Consider the following 18271-nt stretch of genomic DNA (forward strand, 5'->3'; position numbering starts at 1 on the left):
AGGTTACTATTACTACCGCTCCGCGAGAGTCCTTCGCTAAATCGCTTCTTTTCTCTCTCTCTCTCTCTCGCTCGCTCGCTCGCTCGCTCGCGTACTTTCGCCCTATTAAATTTAATTCAATTCGACCTTCGAAGTCTCTCTCTCTCTCTCTTACGCGCGCGCGTGCTAAGTGTTTCAAGTTGCAGCGGACGCGCGAACTGTAAGTCCAGGCTCTCCGCGAAACCGCCGGTAAACACAGAAATGGCAAACAACAGGTTACCGGTATTCACCTCTCGTATCGCCAGAAGCAGCGAAAGGCGTTCCCTCTCTTTGTTTCTCTCTTTCTCCCTGCATCACGCGCGAGTCGTTCGGGATTAAAAGCGTTAAGCCAATTAATTGTACGTAATTTCGCGGATGCGACGCGCCGGCTGGGGCGACGAGGAGGTCAAAGTCGCCGATAAAGTTGGGCCAAGGATGGCGTTCGTCGAGCCGTGCGCGACCGACTTCTGCACAACCCGGTCGCGACACCGAAGACGCTCGAGACGCCGAGACAGAAAAAAAATTGCCCTCGACGTGACGGATAAAAATCAAATAAGAGAAGGAGAAAAGAATCTAGGTCTGTCTCTCAGAGCCCGAAGGTCGAGGAATCGCGAGGAAGACGAGCGAGATTTTTCTTCGTAAGTTACTGTTACGTTGAAAATTCATCCGAAACAGGACCGAAACGTTTGCACAATGCAATTCTATTAACCATACGGTTGCTCATGATTTTCGCGCACTTTCAATTAGCGCTCGCTCTTAGAGGCCTTCTCACGCCGTATAGAGTCGAAATTTTGGCGCTGTGTTAAACTGCTTCATTCTACGATATAGTGGGAGCTAAGTTAGCAAAAGAGGTTCAATTTCGACTCCAGTAATATAAACTCTACCCTGATGACGTCTGAAATTTTCGTTTCCGCTGTTTCACCATCAAAATAGATTGTTGAAGGTAGCATGAAAATTCAATCTGTGGAATTGAGGGTTCAAGAAAGAAGTTAGAAAGAGTGTCGTTATCGTTCAAATAGGTTTTTATCAGTCTACATGCGCCGTCTAAGGCGCGAACTATCTTTAAAAAGCGGAAAAACGTGAAAATTTATATTCGGTTACGAGCGTCTTCGTACTAACGCGCGTTCGTCCGAGGTGCGACGACACGCCGAAAACGCGCGAGAATCGAGACGCAAAAATATTACCCCCTCGACGTGATGAATAAAATCAGAGAAAAAGAAGAGGGAAAGAAGCTCACAGGCGAAGCTCGAGCGAGGAAGACGTTCGCTCGAGGCGCGACGACGCGCTCTTTTCGAGTGATTTCGGGAATCCTGTCTCGCGAACGCCGCCGGAGAAGGCGACTGCTAATATTAGCAAGTCGGTGTGTTACAGGTTCGCTGACAGGTCGAGATTAGATAACGCGATTTTTCGTGCCGATCTCGGCTCTCCCGGCTCCTGCTTCGGCGGTTTCGCAATGTATCCGCTCTCTCTTGAATATCCGCCCGACACCTCCCGCGTTTTCTTTTCCTACCGTATTATTTACACCTAATCAGATATAATCCCTCCATCGGCTATCAACCGACACGAGTAATTGAGACGTTGCGCGCGAGAACAGCGTGAACAGCTTTATGTAAGTTCGAACAGAAGATAAGTAAGAGGAAGAAAGAGAGAGAGAGAGAGAGAGAGAACTCGAAGTTTCTAATCCGAATAATCTGAACAAGTACAGCGGAAGGAGGATGAGGAGGGTGAATCCTATTCGCGATCCATGACCCGTGATATTCGGCGGAATTCGGGATACAAATTACAGATCTTGGAGAGAGAGAGAGAAAGAGAGAATGGATAGTTCACGCAATAAATGTATTCTCTCTTCAATCCCCGTCATGTTACTCCTGCAGAAGTTATCGTCTCTCGTGTCCTCGTCACCTCTGCGACGAGTTTCGGCTTCAATTACGCGCTCTCGCGCGGCGCATAATAAATCTTGCATTTGAATTCGCTGCCGGCACTTAGTATCGATTTTTCGAGTCGCTCGTCCCGCCTGCGATGTCGCCTGCAAAATCGCACCTTGTCCTTTTGCGCGGCCGAGATGAGGACGGCGAGAAAAGGAGGGCCGGGAACGAGCAACGCGAGAGTCGCATTGTCGACGTGAGAAAGAAAGAGTAGAGCAGAGAAGGAGGGAGAGGGGGATCTTTTCGCGGCCGGAACAATTCAAGGATACCGCGAGGACATCGTCTACGCGTATTAAGGTCGCCGGGACTGGTTCGGGAGCGCGCGGAGATACGCCGCGCAGATACGCTCGGCGTTTCTCCCGGCGCGCAATCGAGATCGCGACTCTCTCGCGGACTTTCTTGAAAACTGATCTCTCGGAAATCGAACCGCGTCCCCGCGATTGTCGTTCACCCTTGTCTCCGGCTCGTTACTTGAAATTTCTTATACGCCTAAGATGTCCTTCTGGCCTGTCCCGCACGAAGGGAACGCGTCTCGCGCGCGTGGAAAATTCTGCCGGAACGGCAAATGTTTTTCTCGATATAGTGACAACGGGAAAGAATTCGTTCAGCAAAACACTCGTGCGGACGGCGGGAAGATTCGTTAAGGGCGTTAATCGTCACTTGCTGGGCGATTAATACTCTCGACGAATCTTTCCGCTGTGCAAACGGATTTTTCGCTGTCACTACACTGACAAACATTCTCTGTTCCAGCAAGATTCGTTTGCTCCGTGCGCGAACGACGCACGAGCTCGGCTGTGCAACGCGAAATCTTCAGCTGAGCGAAGGCAAAATCGGCGTACCGCCGCGACAGATGATTCGATTGGTTTCCGTGCCGGGCTCAATCGATTTCTCAGAGCCCAATTACACGAGGAAACCGTCTATATGCTCGTCCTACATGTTCCGCGGGCCGAGTTATTCCAGCTCAAAGTACGGCGTACAAACGGCGAAGTTTCACGATCTGCAAACGTCCTACCACTGTCCGAATGGAATTTTTCCCCGCCAGAGGCGGCCACGAGTGATGACCTTTAAAAAATTAAACCTTTGAAAAAAAAAAGACATCAAACGTACGCGCGTTCGCCCGGGTGAAATTAAAAACATTAAAATAAAACACGGCCGTTTAAAGTTGTACATTTCCCGGGGAATAAATGTCACCCGGAAGGTTAGGTCAAGTGAGAGTAATCCCTGGTGAAATAGCGATATTGAAATGCCGCGCCGATTGGAAAGGGAAATTTCACGTATTAAAAGCGATTATTTTACACAGCGAGCTAAAACCAACAGCTGTTTTCGCGCGTAGCATTTTTGACTATTGTGCACCGGATATTTTCGTTACACGATCCCGCCGGGTGAGACCACGCCGGAAGAGAGACCCCCGATGAAAGGCAAGACTCGCGTCTTCGGGGAGAATGCGGAGGAATCCGGGAAGCTCACGAGCGACGCGAAGAAGAACCGGGGCCCGATTCCGTCCCGCGCGATGATTCGCGAGATGCTCGGGCGAAATCGTCGCGCGTGCCGCCGCCATTATGCTCGATCCTCGCGCGGTACACATCGGGCGCGGCAAAAGTCTCGGACGAGCGCCGGTAGCCTAGAGAGGAAGTCAAAGACCCGAGAGAGAAGCAGCACGTAGGTGCTTCTGGCGTAACGGCGGTGTCGTTGGACTCGGAATAGGGAATACCGGCAAGGGAGGGGGGAGGGGCTCCTCTTTCTGCTCTCTTCCTCCGTCGTCGGCGCGTCGTCCACCCGTTGGTCGGGCCGAAACTGGAGGAATCGCCGTCGACGGCCCGGCGAATTCCGGGATCGTGAATCCACGGGAGAGTCGCGGGACGATGACGATTACGGCATGGTGGCGCGCGACCTCGGCACGCGATCGATAATTCGCGAATATTCGGCCCTTAACCGCCGTCATCCGATACGGGGACGCGAGAGAGGCCGATAAGGCCTGCCCTCGGCTGCTTGTCCGCCTGATGGAATGGACCAGCGATGCGCCGCGCGGGGTCGATATCGGCCAGGTTATTGCAAGAATTGCCACACCGGCTGTCTCTCGGCCGAGACCGAGCAACAACGTCGTCGTCGTCGTCGCGCGTCGTAAGTCCGGTAAACGTTCCGACGCGTCATTTCTTCCGCTTCCGAAAGATAGGTGAGAGATTTCGCGTTTGAAACGGTCCACTGTTACCTTCGTCTTACTTCAACACGCGGAATATGTTGGAAAGTATATGAATATATGTTAAATTAACAGATTTACCTTGTTAACACGTTACCTCCCGACGTATTCACCTTGCTAAGGTAACGCGAAAACTTCAGTGGACCGTTTATTATTAACAGCGTTTTTCACTGCGTACCGTCGGTCGTGCAACGGTTGCAACAGTTTTTTTTTTCTTTTTCACACGCTTCGGAAGAGTGTGCGTGCGTGTAATTTTGACAGCTGTGTCTATCTACCGCGCGTGTTCGCGAATCACGGGCTCGCTTCGTTGTAACTTTCGTACGTCCCGGAAACATGTAAAAAAAAAAACAAAACCCGTGACTGTACACGGCGCGAAGTGGAGTCTTCAAATTGGAGATTTCACGGGTTCCCGGAACTGTTTGAAATCTCTTTTCGTAGAGAGGGATCAGGTAGAAGTGAAGGATCAGTCTCGCCTCGGAGGTTTCACATTTCCTGACACGGTCGAAGACGCGAGAGAGTGGTCCTCGAGGACCTGTCGGTGATGATCGTAACGGCGAGGAGATGAAATTAAAAAGCTCGCACTCGGAGGAGAGACAGTCACGGTGTTCCTTCGCCTCATCGTCGTCGCGTGGGACGTGGAAGAGAAAAACAAGGTTGCGCCGGCGATGGCGGCACGCGCGTAACCGCCGTCCGTTCACCTCGTCCGCGTGGCAATGACGTCAGTCATCTGCCAGGATTCGGCGAGTCGAAAGAACGATGGGGTCACGTACCGAAAGCAGGAAGCGCGCCGAGACTATTCGATGTCATCGAGCGAACGCGACGGGCCCGATCGAAGTCTGTATCGCGTCGGATTAACCGATGTTGCTTGTTTTCTCCCTCCTCCCCTCGCCTCGCGCGGACCCAATCTCTCTCTCTCTCTCTTCTTTTTAAGGATATCGTACGATCGGACACGCATAATTCGTTCCGTTCATCGAACTCCGCAGGATTCAGGCTTATTAAGCCCTCTCGATCTTAATCTTCCAACACCGAAACGGCTCTCATCTCGAGACTACACTTGTACCTGTTTTTATCATTTCACCTCGTGACGTTTTCATAATTAATAAACGAGACAATTTGAAAGCTGACAAAGACGTCGGCGGATTTTATGGGATGTCATTATTATTATTATTTTCAGTGTCGGATAAATATATATTTTGCATTTGTGTTACGCTCGACGCTTTCGCAATTAATCAACGGGACGAGTTTGAGACGCGAAGAAGATGGATTTAATATTATTATTCCCTCATGGCGGGTAGATTTGATTCGTACACCTCGAGACGCACGCGAGACTTATTGGGGGGAAAAAAAAAAAAGAAACGAAAAACAAACAAAATAGGACGGGCTTTGCGCGTCAGTTTTTTTCGCGGTTTCGGCGCGGAGAGACACTCGGGGTTCGCTTTGATGAGAGCCGCGAGCTCCGAAACGCGTTTCCGCGTTATTCACGAATTCGGTGAGCGATGTGAGCCGCGCGCGCGCGCGCGCCGCCTGTCCGTATCCGCGTCTAGTTCTGTTTCCGAGCCCACTGTCGAGCAACACAATTAAACTTTGTTATGCAGTTGCGTCGCGCCAGGATGAAGACACTCAAGAAATTAATTATGTTCGTTCGCTTACCGCGCGCGCACGCCCGCTGCGCCCCGTCGGATTTACCAGATTCAATTTCCCGTTTGCATCGATCTTTCCCGCCGCTGCCTTTGTTCCGACAACGCGGGAACGCTCGGCCCTTTTTCTCCGGCTTCGCGCACGCTCGTATCGCTCGATAATAATGTTCACACGCCTCCGATGGACTCCCCCGGTCGTCGGCGATTCATTCGATTCGAGCAGTCCGCGCCGATAAATATCGCTCGCTCGAGACCAGATTCGCGTTTCGCTCGGCGCTTTTAGCGCCGAGAGTCTCTCGGCGTCTCGGGAACCGAAGGAACGACGGGTTCGCGCGGGATGAACGGAGGAAACGGGCGGGCCGCGTTTAACGCTACGCGCTAAACGACGCGGGATCGACGCGGGGCTCCGACGGTTGCGAAGTTACGAGCGAGTTTTAGCGCGGTTTCTAAACTAAAAGAACAACGTTGCCTTCACGCCGGACGAACCGAGCTCGGAATAGGACGCGTTCAATGCGCTAAACGCTAAACGGTGAGATCACGGCCCCGGCAGTTGCGAAGTTACGAGCGAGTTTGCGCGCCAAGTGCGGTTTCCAAAAGTCTCCGGCCTCTAAACTAAAGAGGAGCGACGCGCCTTCACGCGAGACGAATGGAGCTCGGACGGGCATGTTTAACGATAGATTGTGAGATTACCGGCTGCTACGGTCGCGAAGTTACAATAAATAGTACGGAGGGAATATCGTAGGGAAGGTTACCGCAATATTTTGCAATGTTGCAATTACGACTGAAATTATGCATGTTGTAATGCGCTTCATTGTACACATCACTAGAGATTACAACACACATAATAATTTCAGTCATAATTCCGGCCTAACATTGCAAGATTTCGTAGCAGTTTTTTACTACAATATTTCTTCCGTGCAAGCCTTTTGCCTGAAAATTGATAAATTGTGGCGTAATTTCGAACAAAAAGCGCCTCCAGACGTCACGATTCCCAAGATCTCAGCGTTATTACGACTTTTGGCGGCGAAACGCGTCTCGTCAGAAATTACGCTACGTTTAATCGATTAGAGCAAAAAGCTAAAGGCTTATTACATCTATTGTAGATTCGAACTTAGCATCAGTTGTGGTCTCTAAACTAGAAGAACAACGCGCCTTCATGCGAGACGAATCGAGCGCGGGATCGGATGAGTGTGTTTAACGCTAAACGGTGAGATCACGGCTGCAACGGCTGCGAAGTTACAATCGAGTTTTAGGCGGGATCTGCAATAGGCGTGGTAAGCTTTCAGCCTTTTGCTCTAAAACTAATAAATTATAACACAATTTCCAACGAGAAGCGTTTCCAGCGCTGCCAAATGTCGCAATTACTCAGATATTAGATATCGTCACGCCTTTTAGCGGGGAGAAGAAGCGGTTTTTACTCAGAAATCACGCTATATTACGCTATTTTATCGCTCAGAGCAAGAAGCTCAAGACTCACCACATCTAGATCTGGATTTGAGGTCCACTGTGGGTCTCTAAAGCAAAGAACCGCGCGTCTTCGGGCGATATAAATAGAACTCGGGATCCGATGAGCGCGTTTAACGCTAAACGCTAAACAATGAGACCGCGGCTCGCGGAGTTGCGACGTTGAGAACAATGAAAAGTACGGGATCTGGCGCGATCAGCGGCAGGCGGACGGATAGCGCGCGAATAATAAAACTTAGGTGCGAACAACGGCGCGAGAGCACGTTCGTGACGCAAAACACTCGACGGGATTAAGCCCGATGCGCGACCGCTTCACTTCAATGTGTGTTCCACGCTCCATTTCTCGTTGATCCGTGATAAACGACGGTTCTCTCGAGCGGAACGTTATAAATCGCTTTGATTATGTGTACAGCCGATTGTGGAGCGTTTTACGCGGTCGCCTGACGTTGATACAGATTAGCCAGCCATCCCGCCAGAAACTGAAGACCTCTCATCAATCTCGCCTCGTTAATTGCGCAGAGTCGCGGCGAAATCCGGCCGCTCGCGCTCGCGGTAATATTCGCTTCGTCGCGGCGGAATCGTGGCGCGCGCGCGAGATTCGCGATATGAAAACAGTGGGAATTACAATGTGGCGGCGGATAATCGAAGCGACGTCGCCGTTTCCGCACGCTTCGATGTCTCGCCCGGGTTTTCGAGAATTCCGCGCGCGATTACTAAGTTTTAATTAATTCATGATTAATTATTCCCCCGCAGAGCGGATTACGATTCAGACATTAATCCTGATCTCACTCCTGAGTATTTTCCGACGGAATTTTCACATCGGAGCTTAATGTCACCGCGATCGGAATGCAATTTTACGTATTTTTCTCACCAGCTAGAGGAGAATTATTATTATTTAAAAAGTTATATTATTAAAGTCGTTATTAAAAATTGTTATTTAAAGAATAGCTTGAAAAGTTATATTATTAAAGTCGTTATTAAAAATTGTTATTTAAAGAATAGCTTGAAAATAGCGCTACACAGCTCGTTTGTCGTTTCGGGTATATATTGAGGGGAAAGGAGGAGGCTCCCCCTCTCTCTCTTTCGTCGTAAAATTTTCCGGAAACTCTTGGAAAATTCGAGGAGACCTTGCGCTTTCTCTTAAGCGAGATAATAAAAATCAAGAATACAAAAACGTAGCGAAACACCGGCGATAAATATATCCGCGCCTCGGATTCGTCCGGGATCGTAAAAATCGCGCGTTTTACATTTAATATCCTTGCGCTCCCTCCCTCCGCTTAACCCCGTCCGATCCGCGTGCTTTAAGCGATTTTATTTTCCGTGCCTCGGCCGCTGTAATATGCGCGGCCGCGGCGAGTTAATTCAATCAAGCTATAATCTAATTAAGTCAGTTAACGAGAGCATCGAGTGGTGGCGCGGCCGGCCCTCATTCGTCATCGGACAGATAGGAACCGGTGTCGGATGATTTATCGGGTCGGATTGAGCGCGCTAAATGCGGGATGTAAACGCGGAACTCACTCGCGCGCGCTAAAGAGAGCCGAGATGCGGCCGTGGCGGTCAAAAGGCAGATAAATCAAAGCGAAAACGTAAACAATCGAAATGCGTGCCGCGCCACGTGACACCGGGCCGGGGGATTTGTGCCGTTAGTGGGTCAACAGCTTCGCGTTCTGTTTTCACGCTCCGCGGATTTTGTTCTCGCTAAACTTACCGGCGCGAGAGCGAAAGAGAGACGAGGTCGCGAGGCCGGCCGAAGAACGTCGTGCCGTAAATCCACGGACGGACGATCGCCCGATCGGATCTCCCCGTCGGGAGTCACCTCGGTGCAGCGATTTTTTTTTCCGCGTGCCACACTTCTTTCGCGGACTCGGAAACGCGCGTATCGGTCGATCGGCACAGAGAAACTGAACTCGGTAGATTTTTTCCTTTTTTTTTTACGAGTTGCGCCACGCAACTCGTTTTCCTTCCGGCTGCGTTCGGAAACGCGGACGAAAATTAGTATCAATTCGAGACTCATATTCTCGTACGTAAGTAAGGACATATAATCTCGTATGAGGGCAAAACTTGCTCGTGTGAAGGAATTCTATACATAAAAAGTATCATATTGCATGGGAAGAATATTCGGTAAAACGGTATCTTTTCAAACTTGAAAATTACATCAGTTTGAAGATATCGGTTCTTACTATCCGATGATTTTCCTCAATTCGCGACAATTATTCTTGAATAACAGGAATATATTTTTAACGGAACTTTACGTAAGATTATATATTCCTGTTTATATATGAGAATATGAGTATTGAATTTTCTTCCGTGCACGCGACGGGTAGAGTAGCATCGTTTAATTAGCCAATCATGATAAAGAAATCTTTGCTCTTCTCGTCCCGATTGGTCGATCAAATGCTGCTCGACCCGCCGACTGGGGGATCCGAATGCAGCCTTGGCGATTCTTAGGAGGCAAATTTTTACACCGGACATGCACATCGGCTGCATTCCAGAGTTTGTGGAGGCGAGAACGCCGCGACACCGTTCTCCCACGGACTCTACCTATTTTAACACCGAGCCACATTTCCGAGCGCAGCTTTAGCCGTCGAGAGCTGCCTGGCTTTTCGATTTTACACGCCTCGGGCCGCGATTCCGCGATTTTCAGTTCGAGAATCGGACCGTTCGGTGACAAATGCGGTCGGGACTTTATTGATCGTCGAGTCAAGCGCGGACGCGCCTAATATCATCGCCTCGATCGCTTAACAACGTCCTCGCGAGAAAGGCAACAACGTTAGCATCGTTAACATCCGTCGAAATTCACTCGGCCGGTCGGTCGATCGATCGAATGAAAGATTCAGCGCGAGTCCGGATTCACGAGAGGGGGGGGGGAGGGGGGGGAGAGAGATTCGACGCGACTTTAAAACCGCAGTTGACAATGAAACGGGAGCAGAAATGGGTTTTAAAAGTCATGAATGAGTATAACGAACGGCAGCGGGATAACGTCGTCGTCGTCGCCGCCGCCATCGTGAGGGATTTGTGCCGTTAGTAGGCCACCGGCCCCTCGCCGCGTCGTTTTCACACGGGACATATTTCGTTCCTCGCTAAATCTACTCGCGATGAGGCGGGCTCGCTCGCTCATTTCGCACGAGAAAGAATCGCCTGTCTTGTATACGTCGTATTTTATCCGCGGCATTCAGCAGACAAATGTTATCGCACGGCGGAGCACGACAGATTGAAATTCTATTTCTCGTGGATTTGCATATCGAACATTCGCATTCTGCGCGCGCATGTGTCTGCAAGAGAGAGAGAGAGAGAGAGAGAAGGGGGGAGAGAAGAACGATGAATAAAGCGTAATGGAGATTCCTCATTTTTAGACACATCGTTTCCCCGACGTCGCGTATAAATTCATTCGGACGCACTCGGTTAAACGTTACGTAGTTTCACCGAGAGCGGCGTTTTATCCCGACCGTCCCGCGCGTCGATCCCGCGCGCGAGGATCTCGCTACGATTTCCGTGGGATTCGGCCGATCGCCGTCGGGAAGAGCCGGGGTAAATCGTCGCGACGGATTTAGACGATGACGCGTGCAACGAGCATAAACGCGGTGCGTAATGCGCCGGCCGTCGTTTTCATCATATCTCTCGCCTCCTTTACGAGTGTCTTCCATCTCGTCAATTATCGCGTTACCTCCGAATGTCCCCGGGCGGAACAAAGCGTGGAAAGTAGCTCGCTCTCTCTCTCTCTCTTTGTCTTTCCCTCTATTTCCCCGCTCTACTTATCTCCCATCTCCGTCGGGCCGCAGTGGACCAGCTCTCGTTCGTTATTGAAAGATTAATAAAGCGAAGTTCCGTCATCGGCGGGCTGACGTTCGGCGGGAGGAAAGAGTTCGGCAACGGGACAATGGCGGTCGGCCACGACACACTCTTGGGGGCCCGACGAAACCCGTCGCTCCGATACGGTCTTTTCGTCTGCCTCAAAGGGCGCCCCCGTCTTCCTTTCCCTCGCGCGCGCGCGCCCAATCATCGTGATTACCGGAGACGGCGGCGGCGAGCTGAAGCGGTTAGCGAGAGGAGCCGTCGAGAAACTAACTATCGACCGGCGGACGAGCCGTGTATAAAGCCGGGACACTACCGTACTGGTTTGATGCCGTTACTGGGTCAGCTCTCCTCTCCAACGGAGAGCGCGCGCCTTCGAGAGAGCCGAAAAGAGAAGTTAACGGGGCGGCCTTCCCCGTCCCTCCCCTCCCCTTCTTGCGGTCCACCCGTTCACGATCGATCATAATTAGCCCGCGGTTAATATGTGTGTTCGACGGGCGGTATCGAGAGAAGAGAGAGAGAGAGGGAGAAACGCGCCATTTTTCCTTTTTTCTTTCCGCCTTTGTCTGTCTTTCTCTCCCCCTCGAGCCCGAGCTTCCACCCCGTCTTTTCTCTCTCTCTCTCTCTATTTCTCTGTTCGCCCGTCTCTCGCGATCCGCGAGATTCTCCCAGGTTTCCGCGTGGATCGCGAACGGTAAGGAGATAACGTCTACGTCGCGAACGTAATTGTGCGGGAGCGGAGGAACTCTCGGCGCGGTCTCGGGGCGACGCGTCGAGACTCTTTTCCTACCGCGTTATCGGGGAGGGAAGTCGTCGGAGCTACTTTCGGGATGGTTCAGATTCGAGAAACGGGACGAGGGATTCACGGAGATTCGGATCCGATTCTGCGAACGCGAAAAGAGTCCGGTCTGTTTACGCGATACGCTAATTGCGCGAGCTCTTTGTAGGACGCGTTGGCTGAAAAGCCCGGACTTTCGGAGAAACGTCGGAAAAGGTGGGCGCGCATATCTGTGTGCGAGAGAGTGCGATTATGATCCGGCGCAGAGGCGAAATATATACACACGTCGTCGTCGCGTCACCGGCTTTCCGTGAGTTTCATTCGCGAAGTAAAAGGACTCGTAAAAACACTCGATCCGTCCGCGCGGACGATAAAATTAAATCGCGCTTGGCTCACAGCTTCTTGTAAAAAAAAAAAAAAAACGCCGGGAGTCCGTTCCACTTGTCCCGTAACCAGCCCGGAAAACACGTTATTTTTGTCAACGGGAGAAAATCCAGTTAATGATTTCGCCGGCGGAGCCGCGAGAAACGCGACTCGCTCGTGCCATTAAACTCCGCCGCGTTTCCACGGCGAGCGATTAATGTCCGCGATTTAATGAAACGAATCGGCGCAAATTGACGCGACGTTATTTACACACACTCGATCGTCCCACGACGTCGGACGTAATCGCCGAATCGGACGTTACTCGCGACTTGCGAATTTTCATAGGCGGATAAAAAGCCACGAATGAGGGACAAGCGAGCGGAGGTCGTCGAGCACGCGATTCGCGGATGGAATTGGAAACGTTCGCGCGGCGGGCGATCGTCCGTCGAGCAATCGACGACCGACGATGCTCCGAGCTTCGAGAAAAATCAAACAAAATCCGCTTTAAAAGGAAAGGTACGTAAGAAGTCCGATTGCTGTCATTTTTCCGCGATGCTGATTGGCTGCCTCCAAGTCTCGATCTCGAATGAGTTGTTGCTTACTTCGACTCGCGGCTGCCAATGCGTAGATTACGCGTTTTGATAACAGAGCAACGGAGATATCATTTTCTCGCCAACGAGTCACCTCTGTGAAGTTGGCCCCTCTTTTTCCAAATTTGGAGAAAACGAGCGGGATCCAGTTCGCTCCCCGAAGTTCTCAAGTTCTTAATCGATTTTGAAAAGAGGTCCGTCGATAAAAATGGCCAAAATACCATACGAAAGTACGGAGGAACCAGCTTCATGATTGTGTAACTTTAAAGTGCCATGTCCAACCCTCTTGCCTTAAAACTTGGATCGTCGATTCTTAAAGATAATCGGCAGAATTATTCGAGGAAGGGAAGGGGGCGCGTATCAAAACTCTCTCAACGGAACGCCATAATTCCGGAAAGAAATCTCCATCCTCTGGAAAACTTGGAAAATTCCAGACAACGAAACTTCGAAGCACTATGACTTCTCAGTTTTCGATCTCGGCGCATCCGAAAAGTGAACAAATTCTGGACAATCGAAAGGGAGCACACTCTTAGATTTCCATGAGAAGAAATTTCTTTGCGGGGCAACCAGAGCTCTGCTGATATTTTTGCCAATTTTGAGGAAGTCGCGGGCGCAACTTCAGAGAAGTCAACGAATTTGTGTCTGATGCTTATTTAGTTACACAGACTGATATTGTGCCCGTACAATAATTAGCTAAATAGCGCGCGCCGTGTTGGTCTCAATGAAAGCAAAGAAACTTCTCGGTCGGTTCGATCACGAATTTTTACCGAATCGATACATCGAAATCTCGTCGGGGGCTCGCTTTCGCGAATATCGCGAAAGCACACACGTGATTCTCTAACATTCCCTTCCCGTCGGAGCGAATACCGCTCGCAAGGACGGTAACCGACATCTACGACGTCGGTCGCGAATTCGTCACTCGCTGCACCGTCGGAAGTCTCTTCTCCGTATGCGGCGATGCATACGTAGGTAACGCTGACGTTCGTCCTTTCCCTCCTTCCTGCCCCCCCCCCTCTCCCGACACGACGGATATTCTTTTGTCGCGTCCCGGCAGGCGCGCGCGCGCGACGTACGATAGCAATATCAGGCGATAAGTGTCAAGTCTAAACCTGGCTTAACGGATGAGCGTCGACGTGGCTTTCCGCGGAGTGACGGATAGTTGCAAAATACACGGGACGCGCACAATGGCCGCTTACAGATTACTCCTGCGACGCGATAAATCTGCGCGCGCGGGAGCTTTCGAGAGCTGATTGCCGCGCTGCCAGAAACCGGCCCGAAACGCAAAGGCCGCCAGCAGCTGCGGTTTGCGCTTCCCGCCGAAGAAGCTCTCTTTTTCTCCGATTGAGAAACAACGAGATCTTTATCGCGACCTCGTGATGAAATATGCGCGGCTGAAACAAGGCGTTGCCCATCGGCGGGATTTGCTGTGATACGGGGCGAGGAAATGAAAAGGAGCGCATCCTGACGCTTGGAGGATACGAGCGTAGACACGTTTCCATGAAAGGAGGAGAGAAGGAAGGAGGGACCTGACAGGAGTCGGATATATCGCGGCAAGTACCGTCCGGGACGGTTTAGACATTACGAGAAAGCGTATTTTTAGCGGGAGCTCCATTGACATTTCGAATGAAGACGAACGACGAGACGACGACAAGTCCTCCGTCAAGTTTACGGTGAGAGGAGATGAAGTTGAAATTCATCGAGCAACTTCGTGAGGGTTGGAGCATCTAAAAATAGCCGATCGATCGCCCGTTCAAACCGCGAACGGTGTGCGTGCGTGTGCACGTACGTACGTACGTGTGGGTGATTTTATAAAAATAACCCGATCGTAGTTTCTTAATTAAGACACGCGGCCGCTTCGACGCCCTGACGGCGGGATATCACGAGCACCACGGCGAACGTATTAGAAAACACTTTTCGCGGAATGCGGCATGCGGAAAATGTGTTTCCTCGCGAGAGACGTAAAACGCGCGCCGGCGGGGGGAGGAAAAAGTGCCGGACGAGGCGAACTTTCCGTGATCGACCAACTTCGCCGATCACGTTTCGCCCAGAGCTGCTGTTTTTTCTCGAAGTGCTGACACTCGAATTTCGGGTCGTCGAAGATATCGAAGCTTCGAGGCTTCGAAACATCGGAATGATTTAAGATTTTTTTGAACTACACAATCACTGGGATTGTATTATTCGAAAATTACAGCCTTTGGAAAACGGACCCTCGAAGCAGCGTCTTACCGAAATTCGAAGGTTCAAGCTTTCCTCGAAGTTCCGAACTCTCTTCGAAGCTTCGAAGTTCCAAAATGATCGAAGATTAATGGCTTCGGTCTCGCCAGTCGATATTACAAAGTCGCGTCCGTGTGATCTCGATTAGCGGTGCAATTGTCGCGCTTTCCCGCGGTCACGCGTAATATGTGAGCGTGTGTGTGTGTGTGTGAGCGTGTGTCTAAAAACCGCATGTTTTTCGGCCGAAACCTTCTCGAAATACAGCCCCTCGCGCTCGGCAGAATAGCACAGCGGACTCATTTTTCATCAGCGCGAGACTCCATTTTTCATGTGTCTACCATTCCCACCCTTCTCACCCTCTCTTTCTCGCTCCCCGTCTCTTTCTCGCTTAATAGCCACGTAAATAGGGTCGTGTTAAATGTAGAACAAAACGAGCGTCGCGGTCGGACGCTGGGAGGACGCCAAGTACTTGAACAAGGGTTGAGAGCGCGGTTTCTCCGATGCAACGAACGAAGACGGAGGTGACACTCGCGATAAGACAAGTACACGGCAGTTTACACGCGATTCGACGTGTCGGACGAAACCGGCGAATCTGCTCGGATCAATTAATCCGTCGCTATTATTTCGCAGGGCCCTCCGATTAACGTTAAAATCAGTCCCATCGAAGATACAAATATAACCGGGAATTAGAGGCCACGGTGAGAATGTAAAAACAAAATTGCACATTAACCGACCCGGCGAGAGAAAGGGATTTTATTTCGCGGGAAGGAAATGTCCCCGCGTATAAATCGGAGATCGGCCGGCGCCGATGATTGAATTCGATTAATTAATTGATCAATTCGGGCAGCGATATCGGCAATTTGAAGGTTTCGGAGGTGAATCTGCCACCGTGCGTCTCGTAATTCCGAGAGTTTACACATTGTGTGTCGCCCGCGCGAGCTTGAAAAATGTCCGAGGGAGAGATTACCGGAACGCCGCGCGAACTTGTTACTCCGCCCGGTACGAGGCAATTCCGTACGGAGGAACGGAGGAGGAGGAAGAAGTTCGAGCGAGGTATATACTTAACCCGGTTATCGCCGGAGTTAATTAACGTATACCGCGCGCGAGGCGAACTCGGACTCCGCTCGGCCGCGACCGAGTAAATCCCGAACGAAAGGTGCATTCGAAATGGACGTAAGTCGCGAACGTAGGCGGCCGTGAATCATGGGACACGAAGGCGCGCGTATCGGCCCGCTCTGCTCGTCTCGAGCGCGAAACTGGAGCGCGGCCGAGGACGACTTTCAGCGACGGCGACGAGGAGAGCACGACGAGAGCTCCATAATCCGCGAATGTTGCGGAGCGTCGCCGGGAACCAAGTCTTTCAGACACACTCGCCCCATTTCAGCTTCCACCTCGCGGGAGTACTGAATTTACTTGTCCTCTTCCCTTTTTTTCCAAAATTATCAGCTCCGAGTTTTCCACTTATATCGCGGGGACTTGAAGATCGCGCATTTCCTATCTTCGCGATATTTTTAACGAAATACACCGATGAGCACGCGAGAAGTAATTTTGCTGTCGCAGCGAAACCGTCGTTGCCATTGTATGTATGTGCGTTGCGACGAAATTTAGTTGGCGTAACCAAATTAACGAATTATTCGTGATTCGAGCAAAAACCGTTTCTTTTTTTTTTCGTTGACGGAAAAATCTTGCTCAGTTAACCTGTTCTTAGGACAGGTTAATTTGCTGTTAGAACAAAATAGTATTTTCTTAACGTTTCGCTAGTTCGCTCGTACAGCAAGATAATTCGCAGATTTAGCGAAATATGTCCAACGAAAGGCAATTAGTATTCTTAACAAATAGTTTCGCTGCCCACATAACGACTGACAGATTTCGCCGCGACAGAGAATTATTTTCCTGTGTAAAAGTTAGAAATTAAAAAAATTTTAACGAAACTCTATAAAATAGTGTTTTGATACGAACGATATCTACGATTCGTTCGATCGAAAAACGACGTCTAAATCAAAACTGAAAAGTATCGTCGATGCCTCCAAAAATTCGAATTAATCGGCAATAAATCGGCATTTGACAATAGTTCTCCCATCGATATCGAGATCACATTAAATAGAGAAATGGTCACTTTTGATGCGAAGGACGCGGTAACTTCCGAAACGGCGTAATCCTCGCGGCGCGGCTCGGCCGCGTGCGATAATGAAATGATTTAGAAACCGAAGTGACATTACGAATCGCGCGTCGCTGCGATAGTTCTCTCTTTCTCCGCGCGAAATGCGAGGAAACGTCGGCACGCGTTGGCCTCGTGTGCGTAAACAATTATCGCCCGGCGTCTAAATCGTCTGCTTTGCTCGCAACTTAAGCGAACAAACACCGAGCGCGCCGAACGTTCGCGTCCGCGTTTTATCCTTTGTCAACTTTCACACGGACACGCGTTCTCGAGGCGATGTTAAAAAAAAGAATATATCACTCGCGACACCGATCGCGCATTTTTCGACGTCGACGCCGGGCAATACTCGCGCAGCCAGTCTAACCGACGGAAAATATCGACACGCTCGCCGGGAAACGCTGATTGAATGAAGTCGCGTTATCTTATAACCGGTAATTACTCGAAATATAACGTCGCGTTATCTTATGGACGACAATTTTATCTCGCACACATACACGCGCGTACTTCACATAGTACATCCCGTCTACTTATTTGAATTTTCATCGATCGTCGTGGTCTCATTCCCAGTGATAATTAACGTCGCCGGTGTGTGTGTGTGTGTGTGTGTCTGTATGTATCGCTGCTTTCGGGGAAAGCATCTGGCGTATCGATCCCCCCCCCCCCCTCCCNATACTCAATGTATCGGATGTACGCGGCCACCGACGCGCTATTCAATATAAGAGATCCTGTTCGAATAAAACGATAGCATTACGTGCGAAGTAGCGATATCTTCGAAATGAAGTATCGAGGAAGCAAGAGAGAGAGAGAGGAGGGGGGGGGGATGGGAAGAAGAAGCATCGGTTGCATCCCTGTGACAAAGCAGCGGAGGCGAATGTCGCGCGGCGAAACGCTGGTGTGTGCGTCGGTCGTAGCGCGGATGGTTAAGAGGCGGAAAGAGAGACGAGGGGAGAGGGAGAGAGACGTATGTACGTGTACAGTGTGCCGAGAAACGACGGAGGTACCGTATAGCGCCGTTAGGAAGCCGCAACACGGTAGGAATGAGCAGTAAGAATAATGCATCGGTCTGCTTCGCGCCATCGGCGTCAGCCAGCGGCCGAGCGCGACCTTAATCGGACTAGATTTCGCGCACTGCAAC

General features: G+C 50.6%; 1 protein-coding gene across 4 annotated transcripts in view; it reads right to left on the minus strand.

The window, feature by feature from the left end:
- Positions 1-18271, minus strand: part of LOC106748416 — a 138063-nt gene that overhangs the window by 23428 nt on the left and 96364 nt on the right. The gene's annotated exons all lie outside the window — the stretch shown is intronic.

Source organism: Dinoponera quadriceps, unplaced genomic scaffold (assembly GCF_001313825.1).
Source record: "Dinoponera quadriceps isolate SergipeBrazil2010 unplaced genomic scaffold, ASM131382v1 scaffold2183, whole genome shotgun sequence".
Lineage (NCBI taxonomy): Eukaryota > Metazoa > Arthropoda > Insecta > Hymenoptera > Formicidae > Dinoponera > Dinoponera quadriceps.